General features: G+C 42.4%; 1 protein-coding gene across 1 annotated transcript in view; it reads left to right on the top strand.

Annotated features, from left to right (window-relative positions):
* Positions 1-3,052: 3,052 nt before the first annotated feature.
* Positions 3,053-22,060, top strand: part of il1rapl1a (interleukin 1 receptor accessory protein-like 1a) — a 152,975-nt gene continuing 133,967 nt past the window's right edge. The window contains 1 exon segment of the mRNA XM_063887579.1: positions 3,053-3,593. The gene's annotated coding sequence lies outside the window, so the exon portion shown is untranslated.

Here is a 22,060-nt window from a genome sequence, read left to right as displayed (position 1 = left end):
TATTCATTAAACAGTGTTTTTCTCTTCTTTGAACGCTTATCTACCCTTTAAATCATTATAATTTCATAGTCAAGTAGAGGGGGTCTTATTAGTTTGAGCAATAAACACATTTCAATTATCATTTCCATGAAGGTTAACAGTGTGTCATGCATAAACTAGAGCTTTTATTTGGTGAGATATTAACATAATTGCCACTTTTGCTAAAACACTTGGGCTATTAAATAATTTGTTCCTTGTTATCATAAGCTGTACTTGAAATAATGAATTTACATAACAATATTCAACACACACTATTAATGGCTATTAAATAAAAATGAAATACAATGTCTCATCTCAATCCTGTATGTTAACATTAAAGACACTATGACTGATTGGGAAGGATTTTAATAAATGTGTTTATTTTAAGGGGTACATAAAATGACCCCCCTGTTACTGTGCACCCGTAGGATCATTAGGACAGTGCTCATAAAGCAATTACAAAGACCAAGAAAAGCTTTAAAATCCGAATGACAGCTGGTCCACCTGTGCTGCACATAGTCGTCAGAAACGGGCTACTCTTCAGGTGACTGTTCAGAGGAGTGGACATCACATACCTACAACAACAGCAACAACAACAACAACAACAACACATCTCGCCTTTGTCGTAGGTGGGAGGGACTAAGGTGAAGGAGAAGGCGGAAGTGAGTGAAAAGTGAAGGCAATTAAGGGAATTGGCCTAACCCAAATGCGCCTCCTTCCACCTGCACCACACGAACAATAACCCAACTTAAAAAATGGACTATATTATAACCCTAACCGAGGGAGAAACCACTGGAAACATTACTTTTTTCCGGAGGTAAACACGAGTCCTTTTAGAAGTGGAAACACATTTTGACAACATAAGAGCAACAGGGCAAACACAAGACGGGAGTAACGCTAAGCTACTTGATCATGAGGAGGGTTCAGACGGACCGAAGTGACAGCCAGGTGAGTTTAAATGCAGCTTGATTTGAGCTAGCTAATGAGCTAACGTTGATGCTTCGTTTTGTCAGTCGGTTGTTGTGCAGTGTTTTTTTTGCTCCGTTAAATGTTTGATTTGGTGGCATGTTAAAAAAGCTAAGGTCCAGGATGTGTGTTTATGGTAAATCAAAGAAGAACTTTATAAGGGAATTAATGTTGATTGTGTAGCAGGTGGTTTTATAGGAACATGTCACTGCTTCATGCAAACATGTCCGTGGCTGGATGCAAACATGGTATGCATGGACAGAGAAAAACGAACAACATAACTACAGTATAGTTGGCCATCAAATATTGGTGCTACTGCATGTTGGAACTCACAGTAGGCTAGTTTTACGGCAGTGGCACACGGCTCCGTTCCGTTAACGCTTGCCAGAGGGCGTATCTGGCGCTTCGGGTTAACGCGACCGACAACCAATCACATTAATCTCCCGCCTGGCTCCGGACACTCAATGCAAAAAAGCCCACTTTTTAGAGCTCGATTATTGGACAAACAATGGATTTATATGAAGATTTATGGCATTAATGTCTATGGCGCTATTTTATGCAACATGCCATGCTAGCTCAATATACTGTATCTGCCTGCTAGCTGTCCATTCAATGTTTAAACTAAGTAGGCCTACACTGGATATAAACTTCCCAAACAGGCGAATACATACCAGTTTCACCCACTGTCTCTGCCACCTCCCTCCATGCCTGGTTCTTCCTGTTTGTGGTCGTCCAACACCGGTTGATTCCCTACAGTTATTACCATTCGTTCATCCATTTCTTGGTAAATGAGGAAATGAGTCGAGCTATGGCTCTCACGGCATTTTTACATACACGTGATTTGATTGGCTGGCGCTTCCGTCGACGCTTGAAAAGTTGAACTTTCCTCAACTTCCGATGCGAGCAACGGAGGCGACGCGACCGAACCACAATGCAGTTCGGCGACGCTTGACGTCACCCCATTCAAAGCGAATGGGGATGTCCGTCAAGCGTTAACGGAACGGAACCGTGTGTACCGGCCGTTATGAGCCATATAGTTCAGAAGAACGCATAACAAAGGCTACTGTACGAGGATTGGAGTGTAAATCTTGAATTGACTTCAATATTGCCAGTGTTCAAGTTACCAAATAGGAAGCACAATATTAGAAAACAATCTAATAACATAGGCTATTAATCGGTCAGTGTTCTTAACCGTAGACCTTTGTCCTCTCTTTAAAGAAGCAGCGGCAGGCTTTTGATGTTATGCATTCCATTATCTAGAAGCAATAGGCTGCAATTTATCTGAACTGCGTTAACTTGACTACTAGCAGGATTTAAACAGCACCACCTCTACGGTAAAATGGCTTGAAATGAAAGCTGTTATTCCTGTGTGTTATTATGCCTCTTCAGGGGAAGTTTATTGAGCACAGTGAAAGATAATTGGGTGAAAAGTGGACACATTTCATGTTGTTTAAAGGACCCAAGCTACTTTGGTAACAACACGAACAACCTTTGATCACTTTTTAACTGCATGACTCAACGATTCCACCTGATTGGCATATTGCTCATAATGTCAACCTCCTTTGTGTTTTGCTTTATGAATACTATTCATCTAAAAAGGAAGATGCTATTTAATAGGACCTCATCTTGTCTTGCAATGAGTCATTTAATTTAAAATGATATTTAACGTGAATGAGACTTCAAACTCACACTTTATTTTCTAGATCTCTTACTAAACTGAAACATCAGCAGCGTTCAGGACTGACTGTATTTGTTAAGTCTAATTCCCTCTGCTTCAGTTTCTCCTCTTCGCCTCCCCCCTCTCTCTCCCTCTCCCACCCCTTCCCTCTCCCTCCAACAAGTGAGGACCCTTTCCGCACATCCCGTTCTGTTCAGCGTTGTAGCTTTGAGTTGAGTTATAGGTGTCTGATGGAATTTATTTCCCCCTCATCCATTTCACTGTTTAAATCGATAAAAATGACAGAGTGCAGTCGCCGCGTGTGTTAGAGCCAGCAGGGGCCGGTGTGTGGTGCACTAGGACCAGGGAGAGATCCTTCTCGTCGTCTGCATTGCAACTACAGCGCGGAGCTGTGGAGGAAACCCCCTATCGGATCTGGCCATTATATCCATACATTTCTTTTTCCCATCTCCACCGCGGCGCTGCTGAGTGGGGATCGCAACCGACCAGTGCGTCTGGGATGGCGAAGCACCCAGGAGAGGATTAGTAATTGAGCACGATTTGCGTAAAAGTCAGCTGTCAGCTTTTGGAAGGGGGGTGATCATTTGGCATGCTTCGCCCCCACTCGTTTTGGTATACATTTTTGTATTGGTTGTAGTATTTCTTTCTCTCATTGCTACCCATCATCCGTTTTATTTCAAGCGCGCAAAGTCACATCTGCGTAGGAGAGCGCTTGGCGCACTTCTTCCCCAAAGGACAGAGACAAGATCTCCATTATTCTGCTTGGATTTAAACCGGACGACTGGCTGAATGGGTGACCTCACCGAAACACAGACTATCACTGGCTTGCACACATTTTATGGAAACGTGTTTTCTCTTTTGACCTGGAGTTGTGATGTCCAAAGCCTTCCCCACTGACTGACTGTCGTTTCATTTTGGAATCGAGTTGAAGGTAGGCCAGTTTTTTTCTCTTGGCTTGCCGACACAACCCGGTTTTTCTGACCATTTCATAAAGTTCCCCAACCTCAATATAATAGGTACTTTGATTATTGCGGCAATGAATTCACCGCCTGTGACTGCTTGTTGTTGAGCAGTTGTTATTCCAGGGGAAAATCACGATGCTGGAGATGTGATATTTACCCATTAAAAAAAGGCTGTGAGCTAGTCAAACGCTTTAAGGAGGAGAAGTTCACTGTTGCATCAAGGAGAAAAACAAGGATTTATTATAGCCTACAACATTCAGAAAGCAGGAGATGCATAAATAAACTAATGGTATGTGTCGCAGTGTGAGAGGGGAATCTCAGAGCCTCTCTTCCGTGAACTGAGAACCCCTGTTTTGTATATTTGGCTCACGATACCGCATGTTTGTTCATGGGCTCAGTGATGGAGATGCCGGAGGAGCCCTCTGCAGTGCAGTCTCACACACCGGCCCGCCGTGCTCACTGGAGCTCACTGAGGAGAGGATTTAGATAAAGGTGTAAACGAAGAGGCAGCTTTCCCTGAAGCCAGTCTACCCGTAAGCCTTATTATATTCACAATCCTGTCTTTATGCGGAGGATGTGTGCTGCTGGTTTCACCGGGGGCAGCGATTCAATAATAAAATAGACCCAAGTTTTTTTTGTTTTTTTTATGGTTGCGCCAGAAAAATAACTTATCATTCTCCCTCTCCTTCTCTCTCTTCTCGCTCCCTCGCGTGCACGCACACACTCCCCCCACAAACTCCCGGTGATCGATCGTGTGTGAGAGCGTGCGTCACAGTAGTTGTTGCAGAGTCCAAATTCGAGACACGGGCAAAATTGGCATGCCAAAACTGGCGCACACGCTTTGAATGTTGTTATTGCCCCAACACAAGCGTATCGTATGACTCCGGCATGACAGCTGTATGCTTCATCCACGTGCATTCTGTACATCCTACTGTACGAGTTTCCCATGAGGACAAACAGCGCGTTCCCTTGGGTGGAACCGCGCGAATACCGACGCATGACGCAGGGGTCTGAGTGATGATTGATGATGATCCTATTTCTGGATGTGCTCCTGGATCAGAAATGCCGGACCACTCTTGATTCTTATTTGCAACCCTCCGGAAATATCAGCCTCAATTTTTTTGTTTTGCTTTTTTAAATGTCATGTTTGCTCGGCGCTGCTACAAGTCGTTTTGAAGAGAGATTGTTGGTGGTCTCTCGGTCAGTGGCTGCTGGGCTTATCTCAAATATGTGCTGTCAGTGAGCGCGTACCCTCTCGCTTCCCGTCACACTCATGAGTATTTAGGTTTCTTTGAACTGTATTTTGTGAAAACACCAAGACTGGTCTTTTGTGATGGTAATATGTACAGACAGTCCTTTTTTTAGTTTGTCAAATGTCTTTTTATTTCAATGCTGGTAGAGACTTTGTGCCAGAGGCCAGTTGGAGGTGAGCCTCATTTCCAGTGCACGTTGTTAAACATTAGAAAGTCATGAAGATGTCTCTGTGTCACTCTGCGTTTTAGATGTCATCTTCTTCCTGCATTAATGAATTCCTAAAGTCAGGTCTGTGTGATGTTACAAAGTGCAGCAGATAAATGTGGCAGGCCGTCGCAGCTGCCAGCAGCGCCTCATCATTGGGAAGATGACAGGAACTGTCCGTGGTGCTGAAACACACAGCTCCTTTGTTCAACTCTGGGTTGATTTCGTACGTTGAAGTGTTCAGTGCTGCAATTAATTCTCGTTGGCTTCTCCTACATTATTTCAGATTAAATATTTGAGCAGCCACTGAGCTCCAAGTATTCATGCCATTGTGTGTGTTTGTGTGTGTGTGTCACAAGTAAACAAATTGTGCATTCATAAGGAACCATTAAGTCTTTGTAATGAGCTCCAATCATGTGGAATACATTAAAAAAAAATCACACCAACTATGTTGTCTTGTCACTTTTGTCCGATAATGGCTTTCATTAAACCAAAGTGCACATTATGCCCATTTACTTCATACATAGTATACTGTTTGTTACCTATTTGGATTGACACATTAGGTCCCATTGTGGCACTGCTCTTGGCATAATGACACACATACATCCTGTGCCCTGTGTTTTCTTTCAGATTTGGCCCTGCATTACAGAGTTGGCTTTAAATGGCATCATCATGTGTACTGAGTGATGTTGAAATCCATTAGCTGATCATCATGAAGTAGTGCTTGTCCAATGCACAAATTGGTCTTGTGAAAATGAAACCCATCAACGATATAGAAAAGTACTCCCAACAATTATGACATGCATGTCTGTAATAACTCGGACCTGCTCTGTCTGCTTAGTTATGTAATATTTATCTGAAAGAAACCTTGTCTTCTCAGTATTCCATGTGATAATTTAATGGCAGTGTTTGAGGTTTGTCAGTATATTGCTTTAATTCAGGGCTTCTTTCTCTCCCTCTGCCATCAGATTCTTGGCAATAAAAGGCCCATATTTCATCTTCGCTGTAACATTTTATAAATGTGCCTTAGAGTAAAGTGCCATTGAGACTCCAAATCAGAAATACTGATGATCGTGCCTGAAGAGGCATTTCTCCTGCTGCAGTTTATATTCCACGGGCTAAACATCCAATCGTGCCTGTTAAAATGCACAGGGTGCAAATAATCCCCGCCGTTGGGCTGTTGGTGGACCAATATAGAGCCCGAACTAAAATGAAAATGAACCCTGGGAGAGCTGAAACATCTAATGAGCCCCTAATAGTTGTCAGATGTTTTACTTACTTACTATGAATGTATGTTCCTATCCAATGTGTATTTAAACATCCTTGCATGAGAGCCTGATAACCCTATCAGTGTCACTAAGCTGCTCAGTGCCCAGTGGGACCACAGCAAGGCAAACTGTTTGTGTGTAAGCGGTCATCTTGTCGGAAGGAAGCGCTGTTAGTCGCCCTGCACTGATCCTGTGTTGGTGATGAATGATGTGTGTTTCCCCTAACGTTGATTGAATCAGACCGCCCCGCAGACACATTGCTTTTCCCAAGGAGCACTCAAAAGCGATCCTGCGGTGAACTGTATCAATAAGCTGGTGGATGGAGTGTAAAAGGTGGTGTTGCTGAAGGCAGACAGCCGGAGATGAGGAGGGGAAACACGGTTAGGGAGAATACCGCTGATCACACAGCAGATTGGGAGCCCTTGGTGCTGGCGTCTGTCCGTCCCTGCCGTGGAGAGGGAGAGGGGTGGAGCTAACAGAGCCACACACCGGGGCCCATTTCAGTTCAGCTTCCTTACTCAGGTTAGCTGTACAATCAGGAGTCACAAGCCCTTGCTGTTTTATTCAGTCATTTCTGTTGAACTGTTATTGGGTTACGATCGCGGTTGAGTCACAACAAAGCATCTTGCGAGAACAGCGTTTTGATGGCTTTGTTTTGAAGGCTGGTTACTTTGACGTGGACCCCCATGAGGCCACTGGCAGCTGAGCTCCCACTGTGGCAGATTGATATTTGTAATTTAAGGGAAGCTGTCACACAGCATCCTCCAGATGGAGAGTGCCGCGGAGGCACGCAGTCGATTAAACACGGTTTGTTTAGAAATAATCATTTTGATGTGGGTGCTGAGGATTCATTTGAAGAATATTGGCTCAAGGGTTCGAAATGTTCAATTATGCACAGACGCAGGCAATCACACATTAATAAAATGTAGAAAACACAGCAGTGCCAGGGATTAGATGCTTTTAGCCTGTCTGTCATCTGATGAAGCCCCTCACATCACAGCAGAGGACAGGTCAGTGATTTGTTTCGCTGTTGCAGAAAAAGGTTGAGGATAGGTTGCGGTTGAGAGCTAATTCATTAATTCACCCACCGTCGGCACACACACACACACACACACACACACACACACACTCTCATGCACATTGTTTTCATCACTGAACTATCGGAATGGATATTCGGAGAAGGGTCATGTTTTAAAAGACCATCTCCTCCTTGTCACATTGATTGACAATAAAGAAACAATAAACTGCGCAGAGAGAATACTGCTTGATTAACTGCCCTTCAAAATAACCAAACGTGGGCAATAAATCAGGTTTCCATCTCAGAAATTAGGACGATGGCATTTATATGCTGGTTTGAAGACCTTCGATGTTGCAGTCTCAAGGCATTGCCGCTTATAGGTCTCAGTGAAAGCCGAGCCCTGCGATGATCCAGCGCTTAAAAGAACTAATATGATTTAGATTCTTTCCTACTGTCAAAACAGTTTGACATTTGTGGGATGATTCGGGGATGGGTTGAAGGTGAGTTAAACAAAACAACAAATTTCAGTTCTTGTCATACAGATACCGGCTGCAGACTGTCGGAAGTCTTTTCTCGGATGTCTTGTTCAAATCCCTGTGAGTCATGAGCTATAAATTAAATGTGTCGCAGGGCCCTCGGACCCTTTTTGGCAGTCAGTTGCCGGGTAGTTAGTAATTTAATTCCCCCTCCATGCTTTATAAAATGTGTATATATATGGTAACCAGCTACATAAAACAATTAGCCCTAAATCACACGCAGATAATTGCCTATAGATTGGGCAACGATTGAATAATGACCTCGACCACTGATGACATTTCTTAGGTTATAGGTCTGCGAGATCCATTAGAAAGTGATTGTGATATTTAAGCATGTAGGGTTTTATGTTAATGCCACTACAATTACAACAAAGGAATGAAGAACCAGGTCATATCGATCATGCACTTGTATTGTCAGATTAGCTTTATGTATTAATGATAACTGCTGTGTAGTCAAACCTAATGTTTAGAATATAAGATTTTATTTGCGCGTGTAAATCACAGTCTTTGATTGATTTTAATGATATGATATTAGCTGATACCCAAAAGTCTTCCCAGATAAGATTTGATACGGCCGCTGTGTGACTATACTCGGGTACGTTTGCACACAACCCACGTTTAGCAGCAGCTTATTGTTCAAGTTTGGCGTTGTTAGCCTCATTGCCCCCTAAAACTGATAGAATATTTAGGAGTGATGATGAAACTACTTTAGCCACAGGTGGATGGTGGGTGGTGGTGGGGCTGAAAAGCAGCAGCATAAGCAAGGCAGAGGGAGAGATGGCCCATCTAAAGCTTTAATAGACCGCCTAGATTTCATGTTTGGTTGGTGGTATGAGGGGGTGAGGCATGTCACGTGTTGATGTGTCATTTAGCTCGAGGTGAATGCCTGAAGTAGCTCACAGGCTTCGCTCCATTTGTTTAAAGCAAAAACAAACGTGTCACCTAACCTTAACTACTTGCAAAAACCCATTTAATAGTCAAATCGGGACACGGTGTTGTGTAGACTTAAGAAGTGAAGGCATTAATGCAGGAGACCACAGGATACTTGACAATAGATGCTTGAACTCCACTCTTATCTCCTCCCTGATAACCTTTGAGTCTCCATCGCTCTCCCAGCTCAGCACTGATCCTTCTTCTTACCTTCCTCGTTCTTCTTTCATACTCTAACTTCTGTGTCTCTGTTCTCACGTGAGACATTTACTGAGGTAAACTGAGCTTCTCTTTTTAATCTACTTGGACAGCTGTCAATGTGGTAAACATAATCAGGTTTTTCAGATTCACTTATAAAGGGCTGGGCTTTTAATTTAGCCCTTTGAAGGTAGCGGGACTGAACTGTTGTTTTTTTTTTGATCACATGTGTTTAGGGGAATATTTATCGAGGTTGGACTGCAATATATATCTCAATCAATGAATGTATACATGCATGTAAGCATCTTACTTTCATATTGCCGGAGGCTTCCTGTTATCCATTCTCATTTTAATCACAAATCACAGTATCCAAAAATTACCGTTAGCATCCGGTCTTTTATCCAGTGTCTACATATGGAAACATTTACGTGACGAAGCACTCTTTGTGGCTGTTGTTGTTATGACTCATGTCAGTGTGCAGCAGGAGGAATAAAGTAAACAGATGGAGGTCAGGCTGGATGGATGGGTCGCAAAATCCCATTTTAAAATCGTTCCTTGCTGTAACCGGACAACAAAAGTGCCTCATTCTTAAAAATACTTTCTTTTAACCAATATCTTTTGTGCTACAACCCAACCAAACTTTAACCACAGTTGTGTCAGATAAGAACTTATTTGTATGAGTTGTTCTGGACTAAATTGGGAGCAGCAATATAATAGTTTAATTTATTTGGAGGACTTTTGATCCAAACCCGACAATACAATACAACAATAATGGAAATCATGCCAATTACTGACAGCTTTTCAGTTAGTGTGTGTCTTTAGCTTCTTACTAGTGTAAGACCTTCGGTTGGCTGTTCTATATGAAATTGCAATGTTGGTATTTATCATGTAAGTGTTTTGTACCATGTATGTGTATGTTGAGTTGTTGGAGGAGCACGCGACATAAGATTTTCATTGCCAACATATACGTTGTATATGCTGTGCATATGACCAATAAAGCCTTGAAACCTTGAAACCTTGAAACCTGTATTTGCGTTTCTTTCTGAGCAGTTCTTAATGGTTAGAAGTGAATTGTGCTCTTTCCAGGATTTTGCAATATTTCAATTGAAATCTAATATTAGTTGATGGGTTCCTAATTTACTCAGGAAATAAAGGGGCCCTGTTGTGCTCATTTTCAGGTTCAGAAACTTTGTAGTTTTAGACTTTGAAGACCATTCACACAAACACCCTACAGGAAAGGGAAAACCCCAAAAGCATAATAGAGCCTCTCAAAAGTGATGAGGACTTCCTTTGGCCACTTGCCATGTTCCCCTTATCTAACCAAACACTGGTCTTTGCATAAACCTTACCAAAGCTTTGTTGTAGAAAAGGAAAGTCATAAAAAGCTTATGTGAATAACGTGTCAGTCATTTGTAAAGGTCTTGATCTTCTATGTTGTTTGTCTGATGCAGACACCAGATCAACGTTCACTTTGGAAGCAATGTCAATATAATAGGTCATTCAGTTTGGAGAGCATGTGTCAGGTTAAGACCCTCTCAGCATTATCAGGATCTGTTATTAGAAGATGAGCAGAAATAGATGACCACTCTGGGTATAGCACACCAGATGTAATGGAGTCGTTCTCTTAGCTGTCACATTGAATTGGCACTGGGAGGATCTCTCTGATGTCCCATGGGCAAACATGTAAGAGATGAGATATGAAGGACTCCAGCACATGTGTATTCAGCATGCAGAAAAAAAGTGCATGAATGTAACATCTAGAAATGCAGTCCTCTACCCTTCTGTGTGACACACATTTATGAGCACAGGGAAAATTGCCTTGTCTTACAGGATGAAATTGCATTTACAGGTGTAATTTAATCGTTTCCCTTTTTTCCTTCTTAGATTTGGTGTGGAAAGTGAATTACCGTTGTAGCATTCCTTTGAGACATGAGACGTTTAAAACCACAGAGCTTGCAGTTACTGTACTTGTGAGAAAGTTCTCACAATATTCAAGATCAGATTTGCTTACAACGGTACAAATTGTAATCCCTGATCTTGCAGTGGACTGGACGACAACAAAGAGGAGGGACTTTATCTCAATGTGCTTTTGCTTTGCTGTTCTACTTGTCTCTAGAATCCCAGCTCTGAGCTATAGAAGACAAAAACACAGATGAGGTCACGCGGGAATTGGCAAAGAGAGAAGAACAGCAAGAGGCAAAGAGAACGAGAGGTGTTGCTACTGTTTCCTAAAGCTAGAACACTCGCCCTGTTATTTTGTCAGCTGCAGTGGTCTGTGTTATGCTGCAATGAGTCCCCGGGGAGGTGGGACTGCCATAAACATTGCACTGTGTGGAGCAGCCGTCTCTGATGTAGACTGGATTAGCGGCATCAGTCACTAATGAGTGGCTACCGAGTCCCAGCCAAAAGTCTTTAAACACTCGTCCGATCGAGGTCGCGATAGAAGATGTCCTCCTCGTTAGACGCTGAGCTAAAAATCTGATATTATTGGACTCATAATGAACAAGCAAACACTGCCTTTAAGGTTCAGAGTAATGGTGGATATTTACAAGATGCTCACTAAGTGTTGGTGTCTCAGTTTGTTGGAGCTGTGACATTGCAGTGTGTTTGTCGAAGGTCAGGTGTGTGTGTGTGTGTGTGTGTGTGTGTGTGTGTGTGTGTGTGTGTGTGTGTGTGTGTGTGTGTGTGTGTGTGTGTGTGTGTGTGTGTGTGTGTGTGTGTGTGTGTGTGTGTGTGTGTGTGTGTGTGTGTGTGTGTGTGTGTGTGTGTGTGTGTGTGTGTGTGTGTGTGTGTGTGTGTGTGTGTGTGTGTGTGTGTGTGTGTGTGTGTGTGTGTACACTGATTTGACACACAGGCCCAGTCAGTCCTGTTCTTGGCTCCAGCAGTGATCTGGCACTTGTCCTAGTCCTGCAGCCCCTGCCATGCCTCCTCTCTTTCCCTCTCTCTCTATCTCTGTTGCTGCTTCTCCTCCTCCTCCTCCTCCTCCTCTTCATCCATCCTTCTTTTCTCCCTCCGTCCACACACCAGTGCAGATCAGCCTGCCCAAGCCTTGCAGGGTGTCAGAAAAAAAAGGAAAAGTGAGCTGGACTGGGCTTTTACCCAGTGTCTTCCAGTATGCCTCCTCATATCTGGCCTTCCTTGCATATGACAGTAATATGGCAGTATAAGGAATGTAATTAGCATACGCCACAGAAAAGATCCTGAACACATGGCCTGTGAAGAGCCGTGGCTGTTACACCAGGCTAGCAATCGACAAAGCCCTCCATATTCCTTTGACAAATCCTTGGATAACCCTACAGTGGGGATACACACACACACACACACACACACACACACACACACACACACACACACACACACACACACACACACACACACACACTGTTTCACTTTCTTACAGTTCTGTTTCTATTCACATAAAGCCTGTAATAAGATTCCATCTGAGATAACTGGACCGCTCCCTGCGGGGCCTTTTCCCCTCGCAGAGACCCACAGCAGCTGCATTGTAGAATGGATACAGCAATGGACAGAGAACAATCAATGATACTGAGTGTGTGTGTGTGTGTGTGTGTGTGTGTGTGAGAGAGAGGGTGTGTATGCGTGCAGGAAAGAACAAAGAAACTATCCCTCCAATATCTTTCACAGCGTTATGATAGTATAACTTTTTGTTGCATGTACATTAACAACTCCATCATTTTTCAAAGTAAACAAAGGCCACCTTAATACTTATATAACACATGTAAAACTCTTAAAATATCTTCTTATGCTACATATTATATAACTACCACACATATGGTTGCATCCATCCATATTTTGCAGTATGTAGAAACATTCATTGAAAATGACACCATGTTTCATCATAGAAGACACTTGGAATGACTCGCACCACACTACCTGCTGTTGGCTGCATGTTTTTAGCATACTTATAACAAATCGAAGGAATACTCTAGAGTTTGTATATGATACATTTACTTAATTAATTTCTGGTATTTTAGTGGAAATTATTAGTAATTTAAAGAGTAACAAAAACACAGAATGTTTAGGAGACTGCTGATTGTGTCCTAAAAACCAGGAGCCAATGATGACATTTTAGTTACGCAGTTTCGTTACATACACTTACGTGATTTTAACCCAAACATTGACTTATATTTCAAGATACCTTTGTACTTAAGTAATGCCACTTGCGTCGTTATCATTCCTAAACCACAATCCTTTTCTAAAGCTTACCCAGAAGTTTTATGGCCTGAACTTAATGTTTTTGTTGCCTTAACAACCACTCTGTGTCAGTCTGCATGGGCTTGTGTTGCCGGACAATCCAACTTTTCTAAAGATATCGTATGAGCTTTTCTTTAGGGATAAGTTGTACAGCACCTGTGCATCATGTGTGCTTATTAAGAAGGAATCTATAGGTGTGTGTTGTCTGTTGTTGTTGAGCTGTGTCCTCAGTGGCACCTTACTCTGAGATCAGGTTTGGATTCCCATTGTCTGAAACGGTGAAGTGCACACGAGGGTCGGGTTGAGACAAACACTGGAGGTTGTCAGAGACAAGGGAGACGGTTGAAGGTCACGGAGACGTGCGCCAGGAGTGTAGTTCACACACAGCAGAGCTGAAGTGAGACGCGGTCGAGGGGAGGCGTATATACGAGCAACAGATAAGGAGGTGAGCACATGTTGAATAAAACATTCTTTGAATCCCCATCCTCCCCCTGTAAACCCCCCCCCCCTCACACACACACACCCCCACCGCTCATCCGACCCCTCGTCCCTAGCGAGTGTGTGATACCATCCGCTCAATAAGACCTCATCTGTTTAATAGGGCTTCCACACACCTTCCGTTGCTCTCTTTGTGTGTGTGTGTGTTCTCGGTTGGCTGTAGCTATTGTTCTGCACCACCCACAAGTTGCTCACATTGGTCCAGTTGCTTATGAAGCCCATATATCTTCCTCTGCCAAACTGCCAGCGTCTCAGAGTCTTTGTAGAGTAGAAGAGAAGACTTTTCCACCTCAGCGCCAGTCGGTTCCAGGTTTACCTTCACGTTGGTGAGTCTCCGTGTCGTGTGTTTGTGGTGTGTGCTTTAGTTCCTGGTATGAACACAGAGGGTTATTGCACTTTTTTAAAATTTAGCATTGCATAAAGATGATGTGACATAACATCTCAGAGGGATTTGGGGTAATGGATGATGTTTAATAAAGTACATCTCCTCAGGGTGCACTGTTGGATGTTTTTCTAATTAGTTTTATGAAGTTTTCTTGGACTCCTTTTGCTTAAAAACAGTGAGATGTCTTTAAAAGGTTTCATTTCGTTATCCTTTATTACTTTGATTCAACTGTTGTCAGGTTAGACCACAAGTATCATAAAGTTTGGCTGCGTAAAGTTACTGTCACTGTTTCATTTTAATGTGCACTGTAGGGAACATTGTGAGAGGCGATCTGAGACACGAGGCAGCGTCCAAACGTCCGCTCGCAGATTTCATTGTTTTTCATGTCTTCGCTCCAAAATATGTATTAGTTAACAAGTTGAAAGCATCCATCCGTCTATTTTTATTGGTGTATATAGATGCTGTGTAAGGACCGTCATAATACCGTGTTTTTTCTACTGCTGTGATTCACAAATAGTCACAAGATAATCAAACGCTTGGATATTTAACTTTTAGTATCTTCATTATCTTTTGTAACCTTATCTTATCCTAACTCACCCCCGCCACCTCTTTCTTTCCGACACTTTCCTCTCCATTTCTTCCAGTCTGCTCGATTCCCAGCCTGTCCCTAGTCAAGCAGGGAATCGATTTTTAAACAGGCAAGACTCTGGGGACCGAGCAGGGGACCATTATTGGCCTCATTTAGGCTCCATTGCCATCACAATGGCTCCTCTAGACAATAAGATAGACTCTGTCATGGATACCAAGGTGTAAGTGCACATTCCTGCTGAAAACCGCTCAGGCCAGCATTTCCTGTCTTCATGGAGCTTTGTTTTAAGAAACACTTTTCAGTTTGAGAGGATGGAGCGCTGTGCCTCTCCACACTGCTAATATAGGCACATCCAGCACATTTCACAGCCACAGGCAAGATAGGAGAGGAATATATCAAATATATGGGCTATTTTCATGCTACATACTGCATGCCACCTTTCACTTTTTCATCACCGCCTGTTTTTGTGCAGTCTGCAACATATGGCACTACGTTCCTACTGTAAACAGCGGCTGCTGATTCTTCATCGGGGGACTTTGCTCCTTTATAGCAGCTGTATGTCTGTCAGGCATCTCAAGCGTGCAAAGCCAATCACGGTCTCCTTTCTCGTTCCAAGATGGAAAGGTTAGAGAAAAGCGTGTGATCTTCCAGCTGTCATTTATCCTAGAGATAGTGGCATAATATGTCGTGACCAAACCTAGCTGATGAGGGTGGAAAAGATCCACTTTGTTGTTCTACAGGTTCCCCAGAACTGCAGGTTTGCCCCTCAGGCTCACAGTGAGTTTTCATATTCATGAAGAGACAATGTTGCACTGCAGTATCCTGAAAACAAATCTCAGAACCTGGTAGGCATCAGAGCACACACAATGTATAGTACATTTTGAAAACAACTTTAAAGTTTCGTCTTTAGGTTCGGAAGTCTGAATTTGAATATAGTTGATGCCACACTGTCAATCCCTGCAGAAGACCACCAATTTAGACACGGTTAGAAAACGGTGTTGGCATTACACTGAACACTTGGACGCCCTCTGATAGCTGCTGTCAATATCATACTGCAATTTGGCAAATGAAGGGCATTAAGTTCTATGGCTGGTATAATAAGAATCTATTCAAACCGATCAATAACCATTCGGTGGTATTGTTATTGACCTAAGTAGATACAGTTTAGCAAATACAACAACAACATCTGGCTCCATTGCTTGGCTCCATGAATCGGTACAAAAGGGCAGCTTGTATTGGTGTGTTTTGGAATAGAGAAGAAAGAAATGTAAATCTATAGATGCATAAATGTTTGCATTACGGTCTGCTGTATAATGAATGCAGTATGAGGGTTCATTATACAGATCATTCATTCTTAAGAAACCATGAGCATACCATCAACCACTTAGTGTGTGGGGCACGTCCTGGTTTTAAATAGTTTTTCCTCTTTACTTGTGACTTAAACCAGGATACTAACACATGCACAACAAAGGGAAAACATAAACTAAGGGTTTATTTGAAGACTGCAGAACCGGTGCATCCCATCCAAACCAAAACTGCATTTCAGACTGGTCCAGTATTGACCTTTTTTGTCTTACATTCAACATTGTTAAACATTTGATTTGACTCTTTGTATTACCCTTTCGCAATAGTTTTGCTTTTAATATGTTTGAGGTAAGACAGCCTTGCTCTAAGTATCTCGCAGTAAAACAATACTGTAATTATAATTACTATTCTGTACAAACACCACAGTCAGCACTACCACATCGTATACCTCATAAAATATATGTACCTGTATTCTGGCACACAAGGAAATAATTATACAAAATAATACTCTTGAAAAGCGGCTTATCCTAAATACAAATATTCTAATATAAGTCATCTTGATGCATAAAAGGAAGAAACGGACGATGGGAAATATTTCTGTTCATAAACTTATACTGTAGGTTTAGATAATAATTGTAAGAATATTATTAACATAACTAAAGTTTACTTTCTTTAAATATGAATATATGTAAAGTCTGTACAAACCTGAATGTGTTCATCAGGTTGTGTTTGTGTGTGAGAGCTTGCGTTTGACAGTATGTTTTAGTTGATTAGTGTGTCAGTGGTGGTTGGACGCTCTCAGTGGGGTGTGTGCACTAAATGGATGAAGAAAGTGTCGGCTCCTGCTCTCCATCAAAGGCAGCATTGACTGGGAGCATGAAAGTGTCTCTGCAGCCAGTCATCCCTAGACAGCTGACAATGGTCTTGCACACGGGGGGATAAAGCTGAAAGCCATCAACAACCACTGGAGGAAAGAGCTTCACTGCTGGTGGAATGAGCCTGAACTGACTCGCAACAACCCTCAGCGCTGCTCTAATGTGCAAATGGCTTTAGTTTGCCTTTAAGCTCTTTAATTAATTATGCACACAGTGTTGCATTTAATGCGTTCCAACGTGCTCTTTAACTGCGAGTACAGTATCTGTGTGTCTACGTCCGAGGCTAGAGGAGCAGCAGGCTTTCGGATTGGCTCAGAATCCGGCGGTAATTAATCTCACTCAGTGAAGAGGTGCATGTTGGGACTGAGTCCGGGCATAGCTCAGCGCACCTTGCTCGTTAACTCTAACCACCTATGGCCGGCCTCTGGAGATTAACGAGGGCTGCCCATGGTCAAAAGCGGTCAAATGTGTTTTAACGAATGCTCTCAGCTACCACCAAGCACGTTTATTTTTTGTTTTTATTCTGAGGCAGTGATTCACATTACCGCTACAGGATCATACCCATGGGACCTGACTCACTCTGTGACACATCTGGCAAACAGCAGAGCAAACAGACATACACACACACACTCACACACACGCCACATGGCACAGACGAAGGAACAGGTAGATACTACAGTAAGCATATCTGCAGTGTGTTGTGCCGTTTACTCGCAATCCCAGCATGAATCTCTTTGACACAGTGACACACAGAAACACCTCTGACTCTCTCACTGCGTGTTTGTTTGTGTCTGTGTGTGTGTGTGTGTGTGTGTGTGTGTGTCTTGTCTTTGTTTCTGGTCGCTCTGCATGTTGTCACATTTGATGTTGGCACTGTTAAATCTACAGATGGAAAGGCAACAACAGCGAATGTGAGAGTGTCGCATCTGCACATAACCTTGCGTTCACTTTCGTATAAATCTGATTCCAGCTTTAATTGCTGTGTTTGACTCTTCTGCTGAACGGGCTCGATACTGCCAGTCACTTTATGTGTCTCTCACTGCATAGCTTTAAAGGTTGCTCTGTACTTTATAGTCAGTCGATGCTCAAGCACATAAATAATGTAGCGTTTCTAGAATGGAGGATGGTATACATATGCCGTATATACACCTTTTCATCTCGTGACACTAGGTTAATGATCTGAAATGCAGCTGAAGAGTATTTTTCCACCTGCCAGATTTACAGTTAATATGCAGCAGTTATTTCTCGTGAAATATTGATCGTGTTTGTGTGTGTGTGTGTGTGTGTGTGTGTGTGTGTGTGTGTGTGTGTAAACAAAAACTTTCTTGTTTAGTTTTTTTTCAAGCACTCGTATTAATGAACCTCATTCATTGTTAAATAGATAAAAGCTTTATTTGTCAATTAGATACCAGAACTCTGCTGCTCAGTCAAGAGTGAATTAGTAGTAAGTCAGGCTTTTACGAAAGAGAATATATGCATGTTTTTAGGCTCATATTTGTATTTAGTCCCTCTCCTGGGACATGTCTCCATGCTTTAATGTTCAAAAGCTCATTATTTTTCTCATCCTTCCTGTGCTGCAGCAACCTCTTTTCACCCTCCGTCTGAAACCAGAGCCCAGTCTGCTCTGATTGGCTATCTGGCTGACTCTGATGTGATTGATCAACCTCTTATAGATGTTCCTCTCCTATATCACGACAATGTGTTTGAGTGCTAGCCAATAGAAGACCGAGTGGTACATTGTGATGTCATTATGTTACAGAAACTCTCTCAGGAGGGAACTTTGGGATTTTAGCCTTTGCAGACAATTTACGTGCAGAGAAACATAACACACTAGAGGAAAGGGAAAACCCAGAAAGCATAATAGGGCCTCTTTTATCAGTTCTTTATACAAATACAGCTTTACTTTAAAAACATTAGATGGCATATTGCCTTTTTCTAAACCAAACAAAGCTTCATCGTTTGCATTCTTGTCGAGGCAAAGAGACCTTTCTAGCAAATGCTACGAAGATGTACTTTACCTAAAACCACAGCGCAGACTGCTTTCAAATTGGATTAAATCCCTAAATCATGATCAATCATCCACAGCTTGCTGTGCCAAGATGGCAGACGTTTCTCTCTCTGTTTTAAGATGGAACTACTGCGTATTAGAGCAACAGAGCTGGACATTTTGTGGTCTTAGCTTCTGGTTGTGATTTTTAAATGTGTTTCCTGGTCAGAGATGCACACAAATAATATGTAAGTACTGAACACAGAGCCACATCGCACAGATACACACCACATAGCACAGCAGAGTTAGTCTGCTATCAACCAAAAGCGTGAGGTGATAATTGAATTTTGGAAACATTAAGGGGAGATATGCGGGGGTGCAGCTTTCCTGGGAGATACAGTCCAATAACAATGGCAAGAGACCGTAAATTCCTCTGCTCCTTTGTCAGGGCGAGACAGCAGGCAGCGCTGGCCCATGCCCCTCATTTTCTGGTAAAAAGCAGCAGGCAAACGGCATGTGTGCCACTGTATGGGATGATGTGTGCATGCTTCATGCATCGCTGAAGCGTTGATATCACGCCATGCCTCTGCGTGAGCCTCCTCAAACACACCTGCTCCTGACGCCTCAGAGAAAACAGCTTGGCCGTATTTAACTGTACGAGTAACGCCAGAATGTGGTATTACAATGAGAAGACGTATATCTTTACTACTACTTACTTTTGTGCTGTAAAATAATATACTTATATACTCACCGACATGTTTTATGGATTTGATTTTGATTTTAGAGGTTTTGGGGGAGTTAGTTTCAATGAGCAGTCGCAGCGCAGCATTATAGCATGTTTTCCCATGTTGCCCTGGAAACTGTGGAGCTTGAATGTTGCAAAACCTCCAGATAAGTGTGTCAAATACAGTAAGAGTTTTGTCGTTTATTGTATAAAAAAAACACTTATAAGGGCCTTTCGGTTTGTGAAAACAGAGGTACGTTAAATTAGTGTTTGCTCTCTTTTTGTCAAACCAACCTTTAAGTTACTTTTTGACATTTTACTATGACAATGTAAGCTAGTTGACTAGCTTACATTGTCATCCTTATTGGCAAGCATTAGGCACCAATAGTTTTCTTTGATTAATTTAAAGAAATTGGTTGACTGAGTAAGAAGTACAATGCTCTGTTTCTTTGAAAACAACGCTTTCCTTTTAGTGCAGAGTGACAGATAAGATTTTTAATAACCACATCTATTACAGGAATTCTGCTGCTCTACCAAGTTAATAAACTAATATTTAATTTGTGTAAATAATTTATTTCCCCACATAAACCAGCAGTTTTCTGGAAAGCCACTCTGGTCCGAACCCTTAAAAATGCTCTAGTCTCAACCTATTTGTGGTGAGAATTAAGGGGGAATGTAGATGAGGAGAGGTGAAGGGAGACGAGGTGCTCTGGCTGTTTCTCGGGGTCGTGTGAAGCCCACAAAGCCTCTCTGTGTGTGAGGTTGGCAGGACGGTGATGTCATTGCTGGCAGGACCCAAAGCCCACTGAGCTTGTGAAGGCATGACATGAGTGGGACACAGAGGAGTGTCGCCGGCATTGTTCTGTGTAATCAGTCCGTGACGGGGGCAGCTCTCCATCCTGCAGCTAAAGAAACACAACCTGCCACTCAAATCAATTCGTATCAGCAGCTCCGAATGCTGTGAGGTTTTTGGGTTATTTCTGGACAGCTTACAGTGTAGATCTAGAAAGGAAATAGGGTATATATAAGGAGAGATGCAACAAAGGTGGGTTTATAATGATGTAGTGCACACAGCAAACAAACTCATCTTAATTGTAATTGTGTGTCTTTATTTGTTAGTGCTCTAACACTAAATACTAGGATTAAGTCCCATTGTAACAAGCAGGTAATCTGTCATCAATATTTTAAAACCTAAAACAGCATGTGTTGTACAGGTACAGTTATAAGGGTTAAGGAATTTTAAAGAAAGGGCGGGGAGTGCCATGGTGATCTCGTGTTTTTCTGTGGCAATGAAGAACTAGTTTCAGTCATCCATATTTCTCTTTTTGCTTGGTTGTGCGTGTAGCATGCTCTCATGTTTCTTGACTTTTCAACATCCTGTCATGTGAATTTGTTGAATAAGTCCCTTCTTTATGCTTGTCTTGTTACATTTCCGCAGCAGTATTAGAGCTATAGTGTGTTGGATGTGTTTATTTTTAAAAAGGGATATCATGGTCATTGAGATCAAGGTCTCTAATCTGAAGGAAATCTGAACTGACATCTCAAGGTTTTGGAGTTTCTGGCTGATTTTTACAAGCACATCACTAGCATAAACTAGCTGTGGGTTTGTTGCTGCAGTCTACAAATGCATAATTGTGAACAACTAGCTTATCAGCAACTGTTTTTTTTAATGTGCCTTTTAGACAAACAAAGAGAAGCCAATCCTTCAGTTGTGGAATTTGCCAGGAAGTTATTGGCAAAGCGGTGTTTATCGACTGCACGTTGTTTCCTAGTAGAATGTGATCGAGGACGAGAGAAAGGCTTCTTTTCAGAGCGGGCCTTGCGAGTATCGTGTAAACACACACTGAGAGAGGCTCCTTTCATTAGCTATGCTAATCTGGAGTGCACGTGACTTGCCGCAGACTCTAGGGTTCCTCCTGGCTCTCGCTCTCTCTGTGCCGTTAATTTCTTTCTCCAAAGGCCGGGGCTCTCATCCTCTTCTTTCTGGTTCAGTAGGTTAATTTGCCGTGTGTTGAGCTCTTTTTATCCTATGACGGAAACAAAGATTTTGCTGTTGGTGAATTTGCTCTTTTCCTCCGTGCTGTTTGGTTGTCTGGTACCTCTGACACAAGAACCCCGACTGGCAGCTTCAGGAGATGCAGGGCTCTGATAACGCAAACACAGTCACCTTTTGCTTCTCTGTTAAAAATGAAGCAAGGCACTGGTCCTCTACCTAACTCTCTACCCAATGGTTGAGTTTGATGTTTCTTATTCTGTTTCTTGTGGAGAGTTAGTTGAGAAGATACTGCGCTCCTTTTAGTTTGGTAAATGTGAACTTTAAACCTACCAGGAACACAACCAAAATATTCTAAGTTCAATGAAAATAAACTGGACTCCTGTTTAATCAAACTAGCCTTAGTCTGATAACTGTGTGTTTGTTTGCATGCATGTGTATGGAGTTTTCTTTCTCT

Source organism: Eleginops maclovinus, chromosome 7, assembly GCF_036324505.1.
Source record: "Eleginops maclovinus isolate JMC-PN-2008 ecotype Puerto Natales chromosome 7, JC_Emac_rtc_rv5, whole genome shotgun sequence".
NCBI classification, from domain to species: domain Eukaryota; kingdom Metazoa; phylum Chordata; class Actinopteri; order Perciformes; family Eleginopidae; genus Eleginops; species Eleginops maclovinus.
The sequence above is the reverse complement of the archived record's forward strand: the minus strand, read 5'-3'. Positions and strand labels throughout refer to the sequence as shown.